Source organism: Saccopteryx leptura, chromosome 2, assembly GCF_036850995.1.
Source record: "Saccopteryx leptura isolate mSacLep1 chromosome 2, mSacLep1_pri_phased_curated, whole genome shotgun sequence".
Taxonomy (NCBI): Eukaryota; Metazoa; Chordata; class Mammalia; order Chiroptera; family Emballonuridae; genus Saccopteryx; species Saccopteryx leptura.
The window spans coordinates 324401848-324422142 of record NC_089504.1 but is presented as its reverse complement, the minus strand read 5'-3'; the positions used below and the strand labels follow the sequence as shown (position 1 = coordinate 324422142).

General features: G+C 38.4%; 1 protein-coding gene and 1 pseudogene across 5 annotated transcripts in view; one reads left to right on the top strand and one right to left on the bottom strand.

The window, feature by feature from the left end:
• The window catches only part of LOC136394061 (reticulocalbin-1-like), a 32632-nt pseudogene extending 19350 nt beyond the window's left edge, over positions 1-13282 (bottom strand).
• Positions 1-20295, top strand: part of BCAS3 (BCAS3 microtubule associated cell migration factor) — a 614901-nt gene that overhangs the window by 351920 nt on the left and 242686 nt on the right. The gene's annotated exons all lie outside the window — the stretch shown is intronic.

Genomic DNA, 20295 nt, shown 5'->3' with positions numbered 1-20295 from the left:
ATTAAAAAAAAAAAAGCACGGTTTTAAAATTATCTTCCAAAAGTTGACAGTTCTCGTGTTTGTCAATTACTTTAATATTCTATATATTTTTCAATGTTTGCTTGCTCGCTTGTCTCTAGATACAACACTTCACACTAAGTGAGGCTGACGGTTAAGTGATGTGGAAGCCATTATCTCACCTTGGTGCTCGCAGGCTCTGGCCTCCTGCCTTTTCCTATTTCATAATAAATAGCATTAGCATTCAGGAACTTTTTAACACCTATTGAGGACAAGACTTTTCTAATGCCCTGTAAAAGGGGATTTAAAAAATATATGACGAAAACTAACAAAATGTAATATAGAAAAAAAGAGGAGTAGGCATCAATCTTACATTCTAATTTAGATTTATAAATCTCATACAAAATACTAACAGACCAAATTGAACATTACAGTAAGAGAATCATCTACCATGCCCAAAATATGATTTATCACCTATCAGAAAAAGTATGATTGAAATATATAAAATTAATTGGTCCAATAAGAAAATGTGATAATCTCTGTAGATGCGGAAAGGGCATTTGTTAAAATTCACTAGTTATTTATGAGATTTATTCTGAAATATAGGAGTAGAAAGGAGAATTCTTTAAATAAAAAGGAATACTAATCTGAAAGCAAACACCAGTGCCATATTTAATGGGGAATACTATTTATATTCCTTCTACAGTCAGGATAAAGGCAATCATGCTGTAACTACTATATATAGTTGCTCTGAAAACTCCAGACAATACAGTTATATATAAGACATAAAGAAGAGATATAATTATAGAATCACTTTTTGTAGACAACTTAATGTTTTGGTCTAGAAATTTGAAGAGCATCAACTTTTAAAGAAATACTGATCACATACGATAAAAATTATTTGCATAAATTAAGTATATATCCTGTTTCTGAATAAGGAAACTAAGGAAAACTTGCAGATATTTCAACATTAATTCAGAACTTTCATTTAATCCCAATCAAAATACCAGAAGATTATATTTGAGTCTTGCTGCAATTATTCTTCGGTGCTTTTGAAAGAATAAACAGGCAAGAATTGCTGATATGATTTTTTTAACTTGGCAATAGATATGTACTTCGCAAGTTTTTTTTTATGAAAAATTTCTAACTTACAGAAGGCATTTAAAGTGTAATAAAGCAGCCTTAACCAGCTAGTTCAGTTGGTTAGAGCATCATCCCCAAGTGCAGAGGTTGCCAGTTTTATCCTCAGTCTGAAGGGCACATACAGGAACAGATTGATGTTCCTGTCTCTTTCTCTCCCTTCCTCTCTCTAAAATAAATAAATAAATAAACAAACAAACAAATAAAGTGTATGACAAAGCAAATACTTAAACACTGTCACTAGATTCAAAAACTGCTATCATTTTGTGATATTTGTCTACACAGAATGGAGGTTAAATAAAAATGAAGGAACCGTGAGTCTGTTTTAAAAGTAGTTTCAGATGAAGACCCAGTTCTTGACTGTAAAGCATAATTCCTCAAAAGAGTTTTCTGTGCTTGCTATCATTTATTTCAGGCTCTCTCTTGTCTTTAACTCCTTATTACAAAGCATGGCATCATGAACACCTAACACTCAGGTAGTGTCAGCAGTTAGTAACTCATGGCCAAACTAGTTTTATATCTTACCCCCCTACCCTATCACATTATTTTAAAGCAAACTGTAGACATCATGTTGTTTGATCTACTACTATTTCAGTACCTATCTCCAAAAAATAAGCACTCTTTTTAAAAGCAAAGGATTGTCGTGCCTGAAAAAAATTATCAATAATTCTTTGATATCATATTTCCAATCCATGTTACATTTCCTGATTATCTCATTTAACGAACTCATGTTCCAAATAAGACCCATATGTTGCAATTGGCAGGTCCGATTTTGTTTTTCATCAGAAATACTTATGTCTTGTGAATTTAGGTTATTCTGGGCACCTGAAAAAGTATATATAGTCTCTGTTTTCAGTTTGTAAGTTAAAGGTTTATAAAATTTACCTCAATTATCTTATGTGTCTTTTGATGCCATATATATCCTATCATGGACTTAGAAAGGTGAATTAAAATCTCATGCTGTTACTGTTAATATTTTTCTATTTCTCCTTATATTCTGTAGTTTTGCTATATAATGTCAGTGTTGTATTACATTATGAATACATATTCATAACTGTTAAGGCTTGGCCCTGACTGTTTGCTCAGCGGTAGAGCGTCGGCCTGGCGTGTGGAAGTCCCAGATTCTATTCCCGGCCAGGGCACACAGGAGAAGCGCCCATCTGCTTCTCCACCCCTCCCCCTTTCCTTCCTCTTTGCCACTCTCTTCTCCTCCTGCAGCCAAGGCTCCGTTGGAGCAACGTTGGCCCTGGCACTGAGGATGGCTCCATGGCCTCCACCTTAGGCTCTAGGATGGCTGCAATTGCAGCAACGCCCCAGATGGGCAGAGCATCGCCCCCTGGTGGGCGTGCCGGGTGGATCCCAGTCGGGCGCATGCAGGAGTCTGTCTGCCTGCCTCCCCACCCTTCTCACTTCGGTAAAATACAAAACAAAACAAAACAAGACAAAAAACGGCTTCATTTAGAATATAATATACCTGGGTGTCCTTCTTTAACATTTCTAATTGTCCTTTTTTCCTTCCTAATGCTTTTTGTCTAATTAAGATTGTGACTGCTGCTTTTTAATTTTCCATTATAAACATAGAAGGATATAAAACTCTGTAGTTTTATGTAAGAAAAATGTAGTTATGCATATACATAATGTTGTGTATATATGTTGTATGTGTTTTAAAGAAACTAGAAGGAAACGAACCAATACGTACATAGTACCTAACCTCTGGGATTATAGACAGGTTTTATTTTTATCTTTAAAATTTTTCCAAAGCTTTTTTACTGTGACCTTGTGTTACTATTATGAGGCTCAAAAAACTATTATTTTTTTTTTTGCCTGATCGGGCAGTGGTGTAGCAGATAAAGCATTCAGACTGGGATGCAGAGAACCTAGGTTCAAATCCCCGAGATCGCCAGCTTGAGTGTGGGCTCACCATCTTGAGTGCGAGGTCTCTGTCTTGAGTGTAGGATCATAGACATGACCCCATGGTCGCTGGCTTGAGACCGTAGATTGCTGGCTTGAAGCCCAAGGTCTCTGGCTTAATCAAGGGGTCACTCACTCTGCTGTAGCCCCCCACTCCCATCAAGGCACATTTGAGAAAGCAATCAATGAATAATTAAGGTGCTGCAACAAAGAATTGATGTTTCTAATCTCTCTCCCTTCCTGTCTTTCTGTCCCTGTCTCTTTCACACATACACACAAAAAAACTCTTCTATTCTTTTTTAAAAAGGAAATTTTAAAGAAAGTATCCAAAGGTAGTTTGGTTTTCTTAATGTTTTCAGCATTTTTTTTTTTGCCATAGCCTAAATAATGAACTGGGGACAGTATTGAACAAAAACACCCCTACCCCATTTTTTACAAAAGATATTATTTATTGATTTTAGAGAGAAGAGAGAGAGAGAGAGAGAGAGAGAAGGAGGTAGGAGCCGAAGTATTAGCTCATATTAGTTGCTTCTTGTGTGTGCCTTGACCAGGCAAGTTCAGGGTTTCAAACTAGCGACCTCCGTATTCCAGGTCGACACTTTATCCACTGTCCCATTTTAATCAAAATAAATTAATACCCATGACTCTTCCAGTGATGTGCTTGAAATGGGAAAATTTGCTAGAAATCATTATATGTGTGAGGAAAAATTCACTAGAGTCTTCGATACGATTTGAGGACTGGGGTGGAACGTGGGAGGCCTCCTGAAAATCTGTCTGACATTCACTCAGGCTCCTCTTGGCTTGGAGCCAAATAACCCGTCAGTTGAATTTTTCTGTCCAGACACTGGCTTAAAAGAAGGTATGCTTAACTTGGAAATATCATTTCAGCTTTTGGCTGGAATAACAGTTGTAGAGCAGCTTCTTCAGATGTGATGCCGTGAGGGAGTTCTCTGAGTACATGCATTTTCACACATCTGCTAATGCACAAGCCCCACTGTGAGCACTAGTGCTCAGGAATGTTCTGTGGATCTGAGATGATCTCCCAGGATTTGGGCAGGTCAGGACAAACATTATCTTGCTCCCATATGTTTTTGTAGAATCTTGAAAGGGAAATCATATACATTTCCCTTAACTGACATGCTGCATCTTCCCACATACACCAAAAATCCTCTCAGCAAAAGTAAATTCAGAAATCTGTATATATGACATTGATATATATACATAGTTAGCATCTGCTGTCAATACAGTGACATAAGTGGATGGGCTATTGGGAGTCAAATACAGTTTGCATTTATGTTTAAATGGTGTATTTCAGAAAGCAAGGCCCAACAGATAAAAACTATGAAAGACCCCACATTTTGAGTAAGGCGTGATTCTTTCTGCTCTGCATTTCCTTAGGTGCGATGTGCATGGGGCACAGTCCCTCCTTTTCACTCCTTGCCCATTGACGGCCCTGTTCTCTCACGTGAACACCTTTCCCAACAGTTTTTTGTATATGATTTATCTGATACCTTCCATATAAAAGCAACCACGGTACCCTATGAAGCTAAGAAACTCAACTATAATAATAACAGTAATGCATACTGTGTACAAAGGCCTTATCTTTTTCTTTACCTCCGCTGAGCAAACCCAGTCCTGTTCCATGTGGATTTGACAGAGTAGGCACTCATCAGATGTTGACTAACCCTTTACCTAAGTCTTTTTATTCTCCAGTCTCCAGTCCCTCTAGCACAGCATAGCTATACTGCCCAGTAGCTTGGCTTCTTTTCTCTGCAAGTATAATATTAAATGTTAAATAAAGATAGCAGCAGGTGTGGCCACTTAATGGCCCATGTGTCAGGATGGCCGTTGGTTGGTTCTCATTGGCACACAAGCTGATAGATTTAGTCTCACTTCCTTTTGTATCACAACTAGGTCCTCATATAGGAGGAACTTGAGTTTGAGAAGGTGATACACCCTAGTCACCATTTGTTTTCTTGTTTTGTAAATGAGTTTTGTTCCTGCAGGGCTGTGCCTAATCGAATCAGCCTTCCCATTCTTCTCTCTGCTTCTACCTCGTTTTCAGGCTCTGAAATGTTATTTAAAACCAATACCTAGGATATATTTTTTTTCTCCCCAACATGTGAAGAGAAGTCATATATCTTTGACCTCATTTCTTTTTTTTTTTTTTTTTTCCTGTATTTTTCTGAAGAGAGAAACATGGAGACAGAGAGACAGACTTCCGCATGTGCCCGCCTGGGATCAACCCGGCATGCCCACCAGGGGCGATGTTCTGCCTGCCTGAGGCATTGCTCTGTTGTAACTGAAGCCATTCTAGTGCCTGAGGTGGAGGCCATGGAGCCATCCTCAGTGCCTGGGCCAACTTTGCTCCAATGGAGCCCTGGCTGTGGGAGGGGAGGAGAGAGATAGAGAGAAAGGAACAGAGGAAGGGTGGAGAAGCAGGTGCTTCTCCTGTGTGCCCTGGCCGGTAATTCAATCCAGGACATGCACATGCTGGGCTGACGCTCCACTGCTGAGCCAACCAGCCGGGGCCTGACCTCATTTCTTTTATTTTATTTTATGATTTTTTTTTTTTACCACCAATGATTTCCTGTTGGATTATTTAGCTGGAAAAATGATTTTTATAGGGAAGTGAGACTTAAGATTCTGCTCTTCAAAGGGAAACATGGGGAGGCAATATTACAATTTAATATGTTAACAAATAATTGAATCTTTTCAGTGATGTGATTCAGCTGGTTCACACCAGTTTGGCAGAACTGAACCTAATTTTTATAGAGTTCAGCGAACCAGTTGTTAAAATGGCACTTATAATCAGGACTCTCTAAAGTGGGCACCTGCGCAGCTGCCCAATGTGGGAATCACAAATTTACATTCCTTACTTTTGTGTGTGTGTGTGTGTGTGTGTGTGTGTGACAGAGACAGAGGGACAGACAGGAAGGGAGAGAGATGAGAAGCATCAGTTCTTCATTGTGGCACCTTAGTTGTTCATTGATTGCTTTCTTATATGTGCCTTGACCGGGTTGGGGGGGGGTGCTATAGCAGACCAAGGGACTCCTTGCTCAAGCCAGTGACCTTGGGCTGAAGCTGGTGAACCTTGTTCAAACCAAATGAGCCCGTGCTCAAGCTGGCACTTGGATGACCTCAGGATTTTGAACCTGGGTCCTCCGTGTTCTAGACTGACGCTCTATCCACTGTACCACCACCTGGTCAGGCCATCTCTTACTCTTTTTTTAATGTTCATCTGCATAACAGCATATTCTAAGTACCCGTAGTAATGTTTATTCTGTTGATAGGTGAAAAAAATTGCAAATAAGGATGCCAATCTCTTAAGAAGCAATATGGCCTGACCAGGCGGTGGCACAGTGGATAGAGCATCAGACTGGGATGCGGAGGACCCAGGTTCAAGACCCTGACGTCACCAGCTTGAGTGCGGGCTCATCTGGTTTGAGCAGAGCTCACCAGCTTGGACCCAAGGTCGCTGGCTTAAGCAAGGGGTTACTTGGTCTGCTGTAGCCCCGTGGACAAGGCACATATGAGAAAGCAATCAATGAACAACTAAGGTGTCGCAATGAAAAACTAATGATTGATGCTTCTTACCTCTCTCTGTTCCTGTTGTCTGTCCTATTTATTTCTCTCTCTGACTCTCTCTCTCTGTCTCTGTAAATTAAAAATAAAAATAATAATAAAAAAAGAAGCAATATGGAAATATCTTAAATAACATTTTATTGTTTTTGTCAGGGTTTTTTTTCATTAATATTTTAAAACTTTTTTATAACATAATCTAGTTTTATGTACCTCTTTTATTATTCTTATTTAAGTATCAAATGCATGAAATAATAAATTACCTTTTGTTGTATTTTTTTATATATACTTAAAATGGTCATTAGGACAGAGAACCAGTTGTTAAATTATTTGAATCCCACCACTGGTTCTTTTCCTGAGGCCTTGATAGACCACCAAGGTCTTGTAACTTTACTTGATCTGAATTTCTATCAATCTCTAAAGGTAGGGATTATATCTAATAACTTTCTTAGTTTATTGACCACATTTAATTCTAGAACTGTTATATCAATATTAAGGTCTGTGATTCATAGAAATATTGTTATTGTCCTATCAGTTCTTATTTCATTGCATGTTGGTATTTAGGCATTATTTCTTGCATCTACTTTTGGGGGGGGCATGGAAAAATTTATTTCTGGTATTCTAAATTTCTTTATTCTCTTTCTTTTTTTTTTTACTAATTTTCCCCATGAGTTATATTCTTGATTACATAAAAATGTTCTGTTCTAAAAGATGTGTGATTATCAGTCCTTTGAAAAAATGGTTATAGTCTATTTTCCATATATAACTCAACATCAGAGCTCTGCCTGCCAAATGATCCCAGGTGTGGGGTTGCAGCAGGTAATTTCCTGAGCTGTATGCTACAGACGATTTTCTGTGTTAGAAGATGCTATCGGCTCACCTGGCCTCTGAGTGACAGAGAAATCCTTTGTTTATTCATTTAGTAGGCAGATTAACCCTAATGAATATTGGCTTCCTGGAAATAGATACAGGTGACAATGGCAAAGTGAGGAGTGGGAAGGAGGAAGACAGATTCCCTTTTCTTTCTTCACTTATAAATAATGATGGCTTTCATTGGAGAGTGTTTTAAATCGGAAAGGAATGCAAAATATTTCCATCTAAAAGCTAGGTTTAAATAATCAACCTTTAATTTTTAGTTTTGGATGTCTCTATAAGTATATTTTTTTCAGAAGAATTAAAGATTTCCTAATTTTGACAAACAAGTGAAAAGTGCTTTAAATGGGAGGTTAAGTAAAAATATTCAATTAAGTGCTCCATGGTGGTTGTGCAGAATCAGTTATTTAAACTGGAAAATGCAATCCTAATAAGTCCTTGCACTCAGTTAAAAGTTTGTGAATGTAAAAAGTATATTGTTTATCAGCTTCTTCTAGCACGTGAAAGAAAAGGTGCTTTGTGCTATGTTCATTTCTATAGTCTGTTTAGGCTTCTTCAGTGACATATTTATTTTGTTTTCTCAGGAACAAGAAAAGGACTAATATAGCTATCAGAAAATTATTCATGGAGTTATACTTTAAATTAAAATAAATTTGTAGACTTAAGCTGCTTTAAGTTCTTTGTTTTGTTAGAACTTTTCACAATATTGTTAAGAATCATTTTTTAAAATATATTAATGAATATTTGCTATAATTCCCAACATCCTGTGATGATACGAAATGTTTGTGATTGTAACTCTTTCAGTTTGCTTACTGAAGGCAGGAGTATTTTACAACATTTTTCTGTGAATGGTATTGGAGATACCTTATTTCCAAGACATGGATGTATAGACACAGGTGTGAAAAGCTCTTCTTAACATTTAACCAGACTTTTCCAGATCTTAGTGCTTTGATTTATTCTACACTTTCCAAAGTTTCCCCAAATGTCTTCTTTTTCCATAACTCTATCCATAGCAGGAAAAGTTTAAATTCTTCCCCCTCTACCTGCTAAATGTTGAAGATAGGGTTTTCAATGATGTATTTCATAGTTGACTATAAAAGCTCTAGAATTTCAAGGGAGAGGTGAAAGAGCAGAGTTTTACCTTTCTCTGAAGATTTAAAATTTATGGCTTTTCCTAGTGATAGAGATTCTCTTTGAATTGTGGCATGGAGAGTTCTGAATAATGTGAGAGATACATGAATAGGAGGCAGTAATAAATTCTGAATGAATCTTTGTTTTTTTCCTTAAGATTACTTATCCTTAAAACTAATGTTTCTGTAACCTTTGACTGAATACAGAAGATCCAAAGTACTTCCAAGGGTGAAAATTTTTCCTGGTCTCGTGTGTGTAATTGTATTCATTCCGTTTGTGTGGTAGATGGTGTCGAAGATGTGAGGACACCAGAGGTATATTTGCAAATTCTTGATTTACACACCGCTTTGCCAAAATATAAAGCAAGCTTCTACTGAATTGTCAGTAATATCTATTTTCAAAGACAGGAAAAAAAGAGAAAGCAATGTATATATGTCATATTATCTTCACATAAACCACTTCCTATGTTAACTGGATTTTCCTTTCCTTTTAGTGGAAAACCAAAGGACAACAATCATTATACGATTTTGTATTTTAAGTATTTTCATAATCCAACATAAATTGGCCCACCCAAGGATTATGTCTGTCTTATAAAGATGTGTTTACATAGTCATTGGGTGAAAGATTGCAGAAGTTGAACCACTAGTTTTGAAAGTTGAGCCAGACCAGGAAAAATCAGGATACAATTTGGCACTTATGGAGACGAAATGATTTCCTTTTTAGCTGCTGATTTCTACTGGGAAATGTATCCTTGGACTGAAAATTGCATCCGGAAAAATGTTTATGTAGTGTTTTTCAAATGACTGATTATTCTTCTAACCTTTAACATGAACTGTGTCTAATTTTGGTTTCTTTTAACTCTTTCACAACTAGGGGATTTTCCTCTCTGTGAGAAAAACATTACTACCAAATATAGCTTCACTACTTTGAACACACGAATGTCTTCCATGGCAACAAGAACATAAAATATGTTACAATTTCTTCTTGAGTTAGTTTTCCAAGCAGGTGGTACTGTGCTCTCAGTAACCCACCCTTGCTCACAGGCACAGTTTTGTGCTGTGGCACATCTGTACAAAGTATAGTAGTTGAGTCCACTTGCGCAGCTATATTTCCCTCTTATTTCACCACCACCTGCACACACCAAGTAGGAGCTTCTTAACATTTTCACAGGTAATATTTGATCCAGCAGTGTTCACAGATATCAGTACGTGGCTATATTTTATTCCTTATACATTGTATGACTTTTCTGGCTAACTTATTGTCCATCACAGATGGCAGGGATCTCTTCTCCGTGCAATCTCCACTTAGGGACCTAGGTTAACTAAGACTTCACCACCGAATTATCACAGGTGATCATGGGGACAAGGAACACTGGAGGTCTTACACAGGTCGCTTCTGCTCACCATTCATGAACAGTGCTAGAACTGTGTTGTCCAGTACAATAGCCACTGGCCCCATTTGGTTATCTCAATTTAAATTAACGAAAATAAAATAAAATCGGTAATTCAGTTTGCCAGTGGCACTAGCCATATTGTCAGTCTACCATATTGGACAAAACTAAATGTAGAACATTTCCATTCTCATAGGAAGTTCTGTTGGACACCACTGGGCTATAGCTTTAAGGGGATGGGGCAGTGTGTCCAGAGATGAGGAAGAAGCAATTATTATAGAACTGTATTCTGTCTTCCATTTGGTAAATGATATTCTTGCAGCTATTCCTGAGATGCTCCAAATTTGTTTTTTGTTTTTTTCTTTTTTTTTGCAAGTAAGGGGTGTAGCAAAGGCAGGGGTATAAAAGTGAGGAAAGTGATATAAATAGACACACACACACACACAAAAATTGCTTTTCGCAGGAAAAGGAAAACTTAAGAAGCACATACTTGAAACTAACATTTTGCCAACGGGGAGTCTTGATGTTAGATATCCATTTGAAGGAAGGATCTGCACTGCATTTACGTGGCTCTGCAGAAGATATTCAGGAAAGAAACACCACAATTCCCATTGAGCTCAGAAAATGTGATTAAGGAATTTGAATGTAATTACCCAGAGTTTGGCTTTTCTTTTAAAGAACCCATTCATTTTAGAGATTCCTTGATACTGTAAATCTGACAACTAAATCTAGTTTTTCTTGGAAGACTTCCACCAGTAATAGTGTGAGTCAAGGATGAGTACAGAAAAAAAGAAGCCCATGCCGCAAGGACAGCCAGAGCGATCTTATGTTTTGACTTAAATCAGATTTTATCTACAGCTGATATACGGAGGGGATCTTTAGTGGAATGTGCCCGGCTCTGTTGAAGATTCATATCTTATTTGATTGGTGTACAAGCTTATTTAACTGAATGGTAGGGCCACAATAAATATATGTTCAAGCAAATCACACTGCACTTATGTCTGAACACAGTAATAGTAATAGATTTGGGAAATTTTCTGTGTTTTCAGTCAAAGTTCTCTTTCCTCATAATTGATAGGTTAGAATTCGACAGGTGAGAGACAAGACTTCACTTCCTTTCTCTTCTCAATCTTTTGTGAAAAGTCCCCAGAAAGCAAGGAACCCAGCAGAGTCTGTGACAGAAACTGTTAACTGGCTTTTTTTTTTCTTTTCTTGCTGTTTCTGCCCTATCTTGTCAAACATCTGGAAATCAGCATGTTTGCAGTCATCTCGCAATATGATTTTGCATTTACATCATTGTGCTAGTTGTTAAAAGTTGTTTCTTCCTTTCTTCCTTTTTCTTTCTTTCTTTCTTTCTTTCTTTCTTTCTTTCTTTCTTTCTTTCCTCTCTCTCTCTCTCTCTCTCTCTCTCTCTCTCTCTCTCTTTCAGGGGAAAAAAAAATCAGCAACTTTTGGTCTGTCACAAGGTCAAGTGATGATTAGTGATGCAGTCTCTCCTAAACACATGTTTAGCCCAGAAAAGTTAAGTCAGTTTCCAAAAATTTGGTAACTATTAGAGTACTTCCTAAGTCACTTCCGATGTCAAGCCTAAGGTGGAGGGGAAACAGGGCTATATTGAGTTCTCTGCAGTTTCTACCAAAGGGACTTAATTTGGCAGCTGACCCAGCCAAGGAAACACTCACGCAATGGCAGAACTAGACAGGAAACACATTTGAAAGAGCTGTTTTGATAGCGGATCATGAGATCAGGCAAAGAGCTGTGAACTTTACATGTAGCCTCGGCCATGTAGCACTAGGCTAGCCACCTGCGGGTAGAGAATCAGAAAGGAAATTAAAGGGGGGGTGTACAACTTATATGCAGTTTGCTTTCTCCAAAGAGGCATGCGAAAAATGAGGAGATTCTTTGAAGTAGAGAAACATGATTAATGGATTTAGTTGTTATTGTTTTTTGTTTTGGGTGAAACATTCCACCATCATCATTTACCTTTACTTTTATGTTGTTAACACGACTGTTAGCATAGACTGTAAGAGCCGGCCTCATCAATTCTAACCACCTTTTTATAGCTCTCAGAAGAGCTGTCTTCCAAGGAAAACACGGCACTGAGCAAAGGTTTTACTTTTGGAAGATGGACGTTTTATAATGATAGGTTTTGACAACTTGCTCTGGTTGCCATGTGTCTTGCAGGCCTGCCAGTGGGTGGGTATTTGTCAGGAATGGGGATATGTCTGATAGGGGCTGCTTATAGCAGCCAGACTTGATTTTCAACATCCAGGGCTATGAGTCCCCTTAAAGCACGCTGGAAGCAGAAGAGAGCTTGGCTGTTCTTGTGGGTAAGGTTGGCGGAAGCTTGAATGTCCTGTTTAGGGAGTTGCAGAGCCTCAGTGTTAGAGCCTTTGTTGACACCTTTCATTCTCCCAGGAACTTCTCTGTGTTCCCCCTTGTCCATATTTTGAAACCACAGTTTGATTTATTTCTCCTTAGAGCGAATCAAAGTCTGCCGACACACCATGTTTGTGTCTATGACAGACTTAGTCATTTCTCACAGTAGATCATTAAATTATATCTGGTTCAATTGCAACATATAAAAGAAAGATAAAATTCATACCTGCATTTAACAAATGCTGCTAACACTTTTCTCTGGAACAAGAGTGATTCTGTTTGTTATTGTTTGTAAAGGCAGGATTGTAGTCCACAGCATTACGAGCCACACTCTGCTGCTGTGGCCCAGACAGCCAGCGGGTCCCTGGTAGAGCACATGAGTGATGCCTGAACAGCATCGCTCCAGTCGTTCTAATCACGCATTTGGTAGGCACCTGAATCGCCCACATTCAACTTTATTAAGTTTATATGACAACTTCTAAATTTACTATAAACACCTTTTTATTTAAAGTACTTTCATATCCTTTTCAAATGCTACTAACAATATTTGCATAAGCGTTTCTCTCAATTCTAATTTCTGGAGTTTCTTAAAAACCAACAATTTAAAAGAATCTTCCCAATGAATTATGAGAAACTGATCTGTTCCATTTCCTTATCATCATTCATTCTCTTATATCCAAAAGAATAATCAATACAAGCCAAGGACTCCATTTATCAGAATAACCACAAAACTGATTTTTAATTACCTTTTGCCCGGAGCACTGCAGCAGGTGTCCCCACTGGTCCCACAGATATCAGTCTCTCTGACCCTGCCTCTTCCCCCAGTTCATCCTGTAGAACTCGGATAGCGTCTTCTTCATAAAATACTGCTTTTATCATGTCACTCCTGTTTACAAGAACTTTTGAGTGCATCCCATATTACAACACAAAGTCTCATTATTTTGACTAACGATTCACAATTCTAGCTATGTTTCTTTTCAAAAAATATAAAAAAAATGTTTTTTGTTGATCTTTAGAGAGAGAGAGAGAAACATTGATTTGATCCACTTTCATGCAGACACTGGTTGATTCTTGCATGTGCCCGGCATGTGCCCTGACTAGAGATCAAACCCACAACCTTGGTGTATCCGGACAACCCTCTAACCAACTAAGCTACTGTTGGACAAATAAGTTTGTAAAATCTGTATTTTCTGGTTTTGCTAACTTTTATTGTTAAAAATGGCACTGCCCACGTGAATGGCCATCTCCCAGGTGATACAGCTAGTTGCCTTTCTGCTTGGGAAGGGGCTTGGTTATGCTAATGTGTGCTGGAGGAGGGCTTTTGCACTGAAACGCTTTTTTGTTGTTGTTGTTGTTGTTTTTTACAGAGACAGAGAGAGGGATAGATAAGGACTGACAGACAGGAACAGAGAGAGATGAGAAGTATCAATCATCAGTTTTTCGTTGCAACACCTCAGTTGTTCATTGATTGCTTTCTCAAATGTGCCTTGCCCGCGGGCCTTCAGCAGACCGAGTAACCCCTAGCTCAAGCCACGACCTTGGGTCCAAGCTGATGAGCTTTGATCAAACCAGATGAGCCCGCACTCAAGCTGGCGACCTCGGGGTGTCGAACCTGGGTCTTCTGCATCTCAGTCCGACGCTCTATCCACTGCGCCACCGCCTGGTCAGGCCCAAAAAGTTTTAAAAGGAGGAGCTAGGAGGCCATTTTGGGAGGAGACCACGTTGTTGCAGGGCAGAGAGGCCACATGGTGCTTGGAGAGAAAGCAGCAAGATGGAGATGTGCTGATGGGGAAAGGAGGTGGCTGAGGCTGGTGGGGGCTTTGATTCTAGAAAAACTCGAATGAGTCAGTAGCTTTGGGAGCCCTGAATGGAAAGGGAAGTATTTTCCTGCTGTGTGTATTTACTCACTTGCCCAGCGCAAGGCTAGAAAGGTAATGGCCCACCAGTTCTTGGCTCCGTTGTTTCATTACGAGCTATCCGAATCCAATGTGAACCTACACGGGCCAGGCAGCTGTGATGGCCGCAACTACTGGCCCTACAGCTACCCGGCCAGGTAGCCATGTTTCTGAGCCCCTGCACTTCAGTCAAATGGACCTTTTTTAGTTTATTCAGGGTCCAAGCAGTTCAGATCCTGGCTCCTAAAGTCAGTATAAAAGAACGTTTCTCCTGAGCTCTTAGAAGAGTTTTTCTTCCTAAGATCAGAGACAGAGAAAAGTTCTGGTTGAAACAGGAAAAGCAGGGGGCTGTTTTATGCAATTAGATTCAGGAAGTGTTCACTTTGATAGATTTTCATTCTTTAGTTATGTTTTATAGTTTATTTTAGTAATACTGGAGGAAACTAGTGCTTTTGTAAAGATGTAACTTTGCCTCGGGGGTAGGTGGAGCTCCTGTTTGTGAGGACAAGCTCCCTCTGTGTCAGGTGAAATGGTGAAATGACATTATCATGCCATCAGCTTTCACAGACAACAAGCAATAAAATGTCAACGAAGTTGGAACAGCAGTAGGTCTTGGCTAGGAGGCAGGAGTGTTGTTCTGTTACAGCATCATGTATTTGGCTAAGTGTCACCCATGGTTTCTTTCTGGAGTCCATTCCGTACACACTCTGTCATAGGCAGGTAGATACAAGGTAGGTTTTAGATATGTCGTTAGAAATGTTAGCATCAATTTTGGAAGCCGTGGATTTAAGTCTCTGCTTGTTAATTTGCTCATCAGCTATGGCCTGATTGTAGGAGATGTTTGGAATCCTAGGATCTAGAGAAAACTCTGCTACTAACCAACTAGGCTGCTTTGAGCAAATCCATTTATTCTTTTTCTTAGATTACTTATAAGATCATTTCCAGTGAAAAAAAATAGAATGTATTTATAATTTTATGACTCTAATTACGTTTAAGCAAAATAACAGTTATATCATAGACATCAGAGAGTTCTCACCTGGCATGTTTTTTTTTTTTTTTTTATCACTGAAACAAGAGGTAAGGAGGAGAGTTTCTGACTTTGATTGTTTTAATTATTTTAATTAATCTACAGTCCCACTGCCTTGGCCTGAGTTTTGAATTAGGTATCAAAATCCTGAAGCTAGGGGTACAAATGACTGTTCATTAAGCAAACTCATAATCAATCTTACATTGTTAAAATGAAATTATATTCCAAACTCAGAGTTAAGTGTGAAAAAATTTGTATTTGAGATTTTAAAATAAACCCTAAGCATTGGAGTCCCAGTCCGCCTTCACTAACTTATTATTTCTACATAAAGGCCTTTATTCCTTGAGGCCTGTGAGCCCCGGGGCCTTTTCAGCATCGTGGCCGGCCCTTCTCTGTTTTTCTTTCCCTGGGAGTGCTGATTAGTGACTTGCGGTGTGCATTCTGATTTATCGCAGACCAGAGCTGCCCCTTAGGGGCTGAGCAGAAACACTCACGAAGGAGCCCTGATTAAAAAGAGTGGTAATGAAGACAAATGCTTCAGAGGGAGTTGAGAGAAAACCAGTCCTTGGCATTCCCCACAGCTCCTCTGAGCTTTTGAAAAGGAGGTGGTGGTAGCCAAAGGAAATATTTCCCCTTTGTTGTTTATTTCTCATGGCACTGGAAACATTTTTCTTTTCCTCCTGGGTGTTCTAATTCTCACTTGTTAACTGCTTCTCATGCAGGGTTGCAATTAACCCCGGGCGGATTCCTCACCGGGCTCTCCTTCCAGTCATTCCATCCCCAAAGAAGTTTTTAATGCTTTGACCTATAACCATTTTTAAATTCTTCACACTTGACACTTTTACCTAATTTCTCAGATCAGTAAATCACACGTCTGGTTGTTGTTGGTGTTGTTTTATTTCCCAGTGATTTTTACTGAATTTGATGTTAGGTGCCCATAATCACTTTCCCTTCCTCTTATTTTTACAAGACAGAATGCCAGCAGAAAAACAACAAATTCTCATTTACATGGTAATTTTAATCACCACTAGGTCAAAAGTTTCAGGTCCAATGTAAGTCCACAACTAAGGACACCATTTCAAAACTCCTTGAGTCTAGGCGGGAACTCAGCAAATAACCATCATTGCTTGATCGGGGTCTTTGGGCCTCTGCCAAACCAGTAGTCCCTTCATCTGTGGCTTCATGAGCCATATAATCCACTGCTCTGTTCAGACCTAATCCAAAATCTATTTTCTTTCAGAAGATTCCCTAACATTGGAATTAACGCTTAGGATATAGATTATTTGTGACAGGCTTACACAATGAGTCTCTGAACTACATTGAGTGATCAAAATACCACATCCTAAACACTTGAGGATGGAGAAGGAGAAAGAATTGTGGAAGCTTGAAGTATTTGGTATCAAACCATTGAGTTTGTACCTGATCGGAGGCCAGGTGCAGAGAAAGAAAGACTAGAAATAGGAGAGCCCACCCCCTGTCCCTGTCAATGAGAAGCTCCTTAGCCGCCTACATGGATTAACAGGCAAGTATCAAAGAGTCAAAGCAAAGTTCAGAAGGTGCCAGCACCCGATTCATCTGACCTACTGAAATGTTTGATTTTTGGAAGCAGGTAGCAGTTTCTGATCCAATCAAGTGGATTCCTTTTTGTGGAGAACATTTCAGTGTACTTAGAGAATCTTCTCAAATATCCGAAAATTAAAGAAAATTTTTAATGTACTCCAAACAGGTGAACAAAGCTGATAGGAAGATAGAAGTTATCCTGTGGCCTTTCTGGCATTTTTGAGTCTGATTTAAGGCAAATCAAAAACAAAGAAACAAGTAATAAAAACAACAACAACAAATTAGGAGCTTAATGCTTCTCAGACACAAGGGAGAATTTGAAGTTATCCCATTCTGAAGAACATGAGATTAAAGATCAACATTAAAGACTAAAGAACACTCATTGAGAGGAGACTTGGATAAAACCTTTCATACTTAGGTTGTTTCTATTGAGGTTTGGTCCCCTGAACTCTTCTGCAACTATAAAGGCAAGGTCAAGGTCTCAGTAGGCTATCTGATGTCAAGTACAAGGGTTGTAGGAAAGGCCAAAATTTGCTGCAGCTCATCTGGAAACAAATGAAGGTTTAGACTACTGGACTAATTGCTAAATTTGTAGGATTACTTCAGGAACGTGCTCCAGGGTATTAAAATTCCATGCAAATTCGAGCCATTTAACATTGCTCCCCTGTTAACTGGGGAAGAAAGACTCTTAGCAATTTCCAAGACTGAATGAAATTCCCCCTCAAGTACTAATGGACTCTTCCTGGTCTTAAATATTGGCATACTGTTCTTTATTTTTCCTGGCTTCAAACAGGCATATTAAGATTTCATGGATATCTGAATCTTTCTTTGAGTATCTGGGAACACATCAGAGAAACCAGATAGAAGAGACAGAAAAGGAAATAGGCTATTTCCGTAGCCTTTTGAAGCAAATGAAATGGAAGGCTGCTTTCTGTGACGTTCATTGGCCCACAACTGCCCGGAATCTGCTAAAGCACCACCTTTTGTTCCTTATTGTGTAATCTTTAACAAAATATTTCACAGACGTATTTAGCATGGTTTTCTCATATGTACTTCTATGCTCCATGGAGTAGGGTTGCAGGGACTGAAGCATTGGATGACTATAAAGTAATTTGAAACTGAGGGTTATACTAATGAAGGAATCACACGCAGAAAGTGAGAGGGAGAATTGGCTTGCTTTGGAAAATAAGCATTTCCAATAGTCTGCCTCAGGCCAGAATGGCTGGCTCTTGTGGTTAGCTAGGAGTCAAGTTCAGAACAAACACAGGAGCGGTTTACATGCATTTCTTCAGAAGATGAACAGAGGGAATAGAACTTCATAATGGGATGATCAAGATCAGTAAAAATAGTAAAGATTATTGATTTTTAAAAATAGGTGTTACAGAAATTCTGTCACAAATAACCTGTAATGCCTTGAAATGCATGCCCTTCTGAATGCTTCCTTTTCTCCTGTATAAATTAAAATGTTGGCTGCATTTTACAAAACGTCAATTTTCCAAAAATGTGTCTGTATATTTCTGTACCTGCAGTGTGGTCAAGGTTTTGAGCAGCCAAACGAACAGTGCAGCTCAGAAACTGTAAAAAAAAAAAAAAAAAAAAGTGTTAGTCCCTGTGCTCAGAACTTTATGAGTGTTATTGCATTTAATCCCTATTTTATAAATTAGGAAATTGAAGTTTTAGCAGAATGAACTCAGTTGACAGGCTGCTTAGCCAGGGCTCAGAACCAGGCCAGTCCAACTCCACATCCCTTGCTCTTCATACAAAGCCCTACTGTCTTTCTGTGTGTGTCCTCCGTCAGTCGGTCCATTTGTGTAATGTGCACATTGGACTCTGCAATTTCTAGGTTCTTTTGGTTCTTGAATTGTAGAAAAGTATTATAAAGTTGGGGAGGGGGACTCTATTTTTGTGGGACATTTAGAGAGAAACTGAAGAAGTGATTGTATTGACATTTCAAGTTAATGACACCTAACATATACTACTATATATACCAGGCACTACGTAATTAAATTACAAACAGATCAATTGATGCTCAAAACAATCCTTTTGACATATCTTTATTATCTAAAAATAACTATAATTATTCATAAAGAATCAACCACATCAAAGATGTAAAAGAATTGTTTGGATTTCAAATGGCTTTAGTTATCATAGAACACCATGGTGGCTCTTAAAAGTAATAAAAGATTGGAATCATGAAACAACAAGTTTTCTAAAGAATTGTTTCTCCAGATTAGTATCTGTGTTTTTCTTAGGCAGTTTTTTGAATAGAGCATTTTAAAAAACTAGTATAAGTGCTATTTTTATCTTCACAATTTGAATTCGTGTTATCAGACTTCTCTCTTGAAAATAGTTTCAGATTAAAGGTAATAAATGTGCCTAGTTTGAAGTTTCCACAGTCTGACTAGGGATAATATCAGTATTATCTGAGATAGTGAGAACACCTACCTTGTGTATCACACTTCTCATATTAACACTATGAAGTATTTGTTATTCTGTTCATTATAACAGATGACTATAACTATGTAGTTGTTTCTTAATAGCTGGTACTTTTTTGTCACTTAGCCCTAATTTGGTTAACTTAAGGACATACATTGTAGTTCTGGGGAGCTAGTTGTTTGAGGATAACTCTGCTGCAGTAATCAGATTATATTAGTGTCAAGTGCCCGCTAATTATGAAGAAATTCATATCTGCATTAGGTAAATGTCATTTCACCACAGTAGCTTGAAAAGAGCTATTTTCCCCCTTTAGTTCATATACCATCTCATATAAGCAAGATATTGACAAAATTGATGCCCAGGTCCACTTGTTCTTTAGCAGGAATAGCTAAAAGATAGTACTTTCAGAAATATGAAGAGAGAAGCCCTATTTTGTTTTGTATCTGATCAGCTAACTTGTCACCTCGAAGCCCTGTGTATTCACTAAAGTAGGGCGTGGCAAACTACTGTCACCACCCATTTATGGACAGCGCACAGGTTAAGAGTTGTTTCCACAGTTTTAAATGGTAAGGAAAAAAAATTAAAAGAAGGATATTTTATTAAACCTGAAAATTATATGAAATCCAAATTTTAGTGCCCATAAATAAATTTTTAATGGACCACAGCCACATTCATTCATTCATATATTGTCTATGGCTACTTCCTCGCTCTAATAATGGAGATCAGTAGTTTTAACAGAAATCATATGGCCTATTGATACTTCTTCATCTCTGGCCCATTACAGAAAATATATATTTGTCAAATACTGACAATAAGATCAAGTCCAAACTCTTTCCTAACATGGCACACAAAACATTTATGATCCGGCTCCTGCATACCTGTTCCCTTCATCTTCTCCGTTTCTTTGTGGAAAACAGCCTGAGCTCTAACCATTCTGAACTACTGGAACTTCTGAGACTCAAGACATGCTTTCT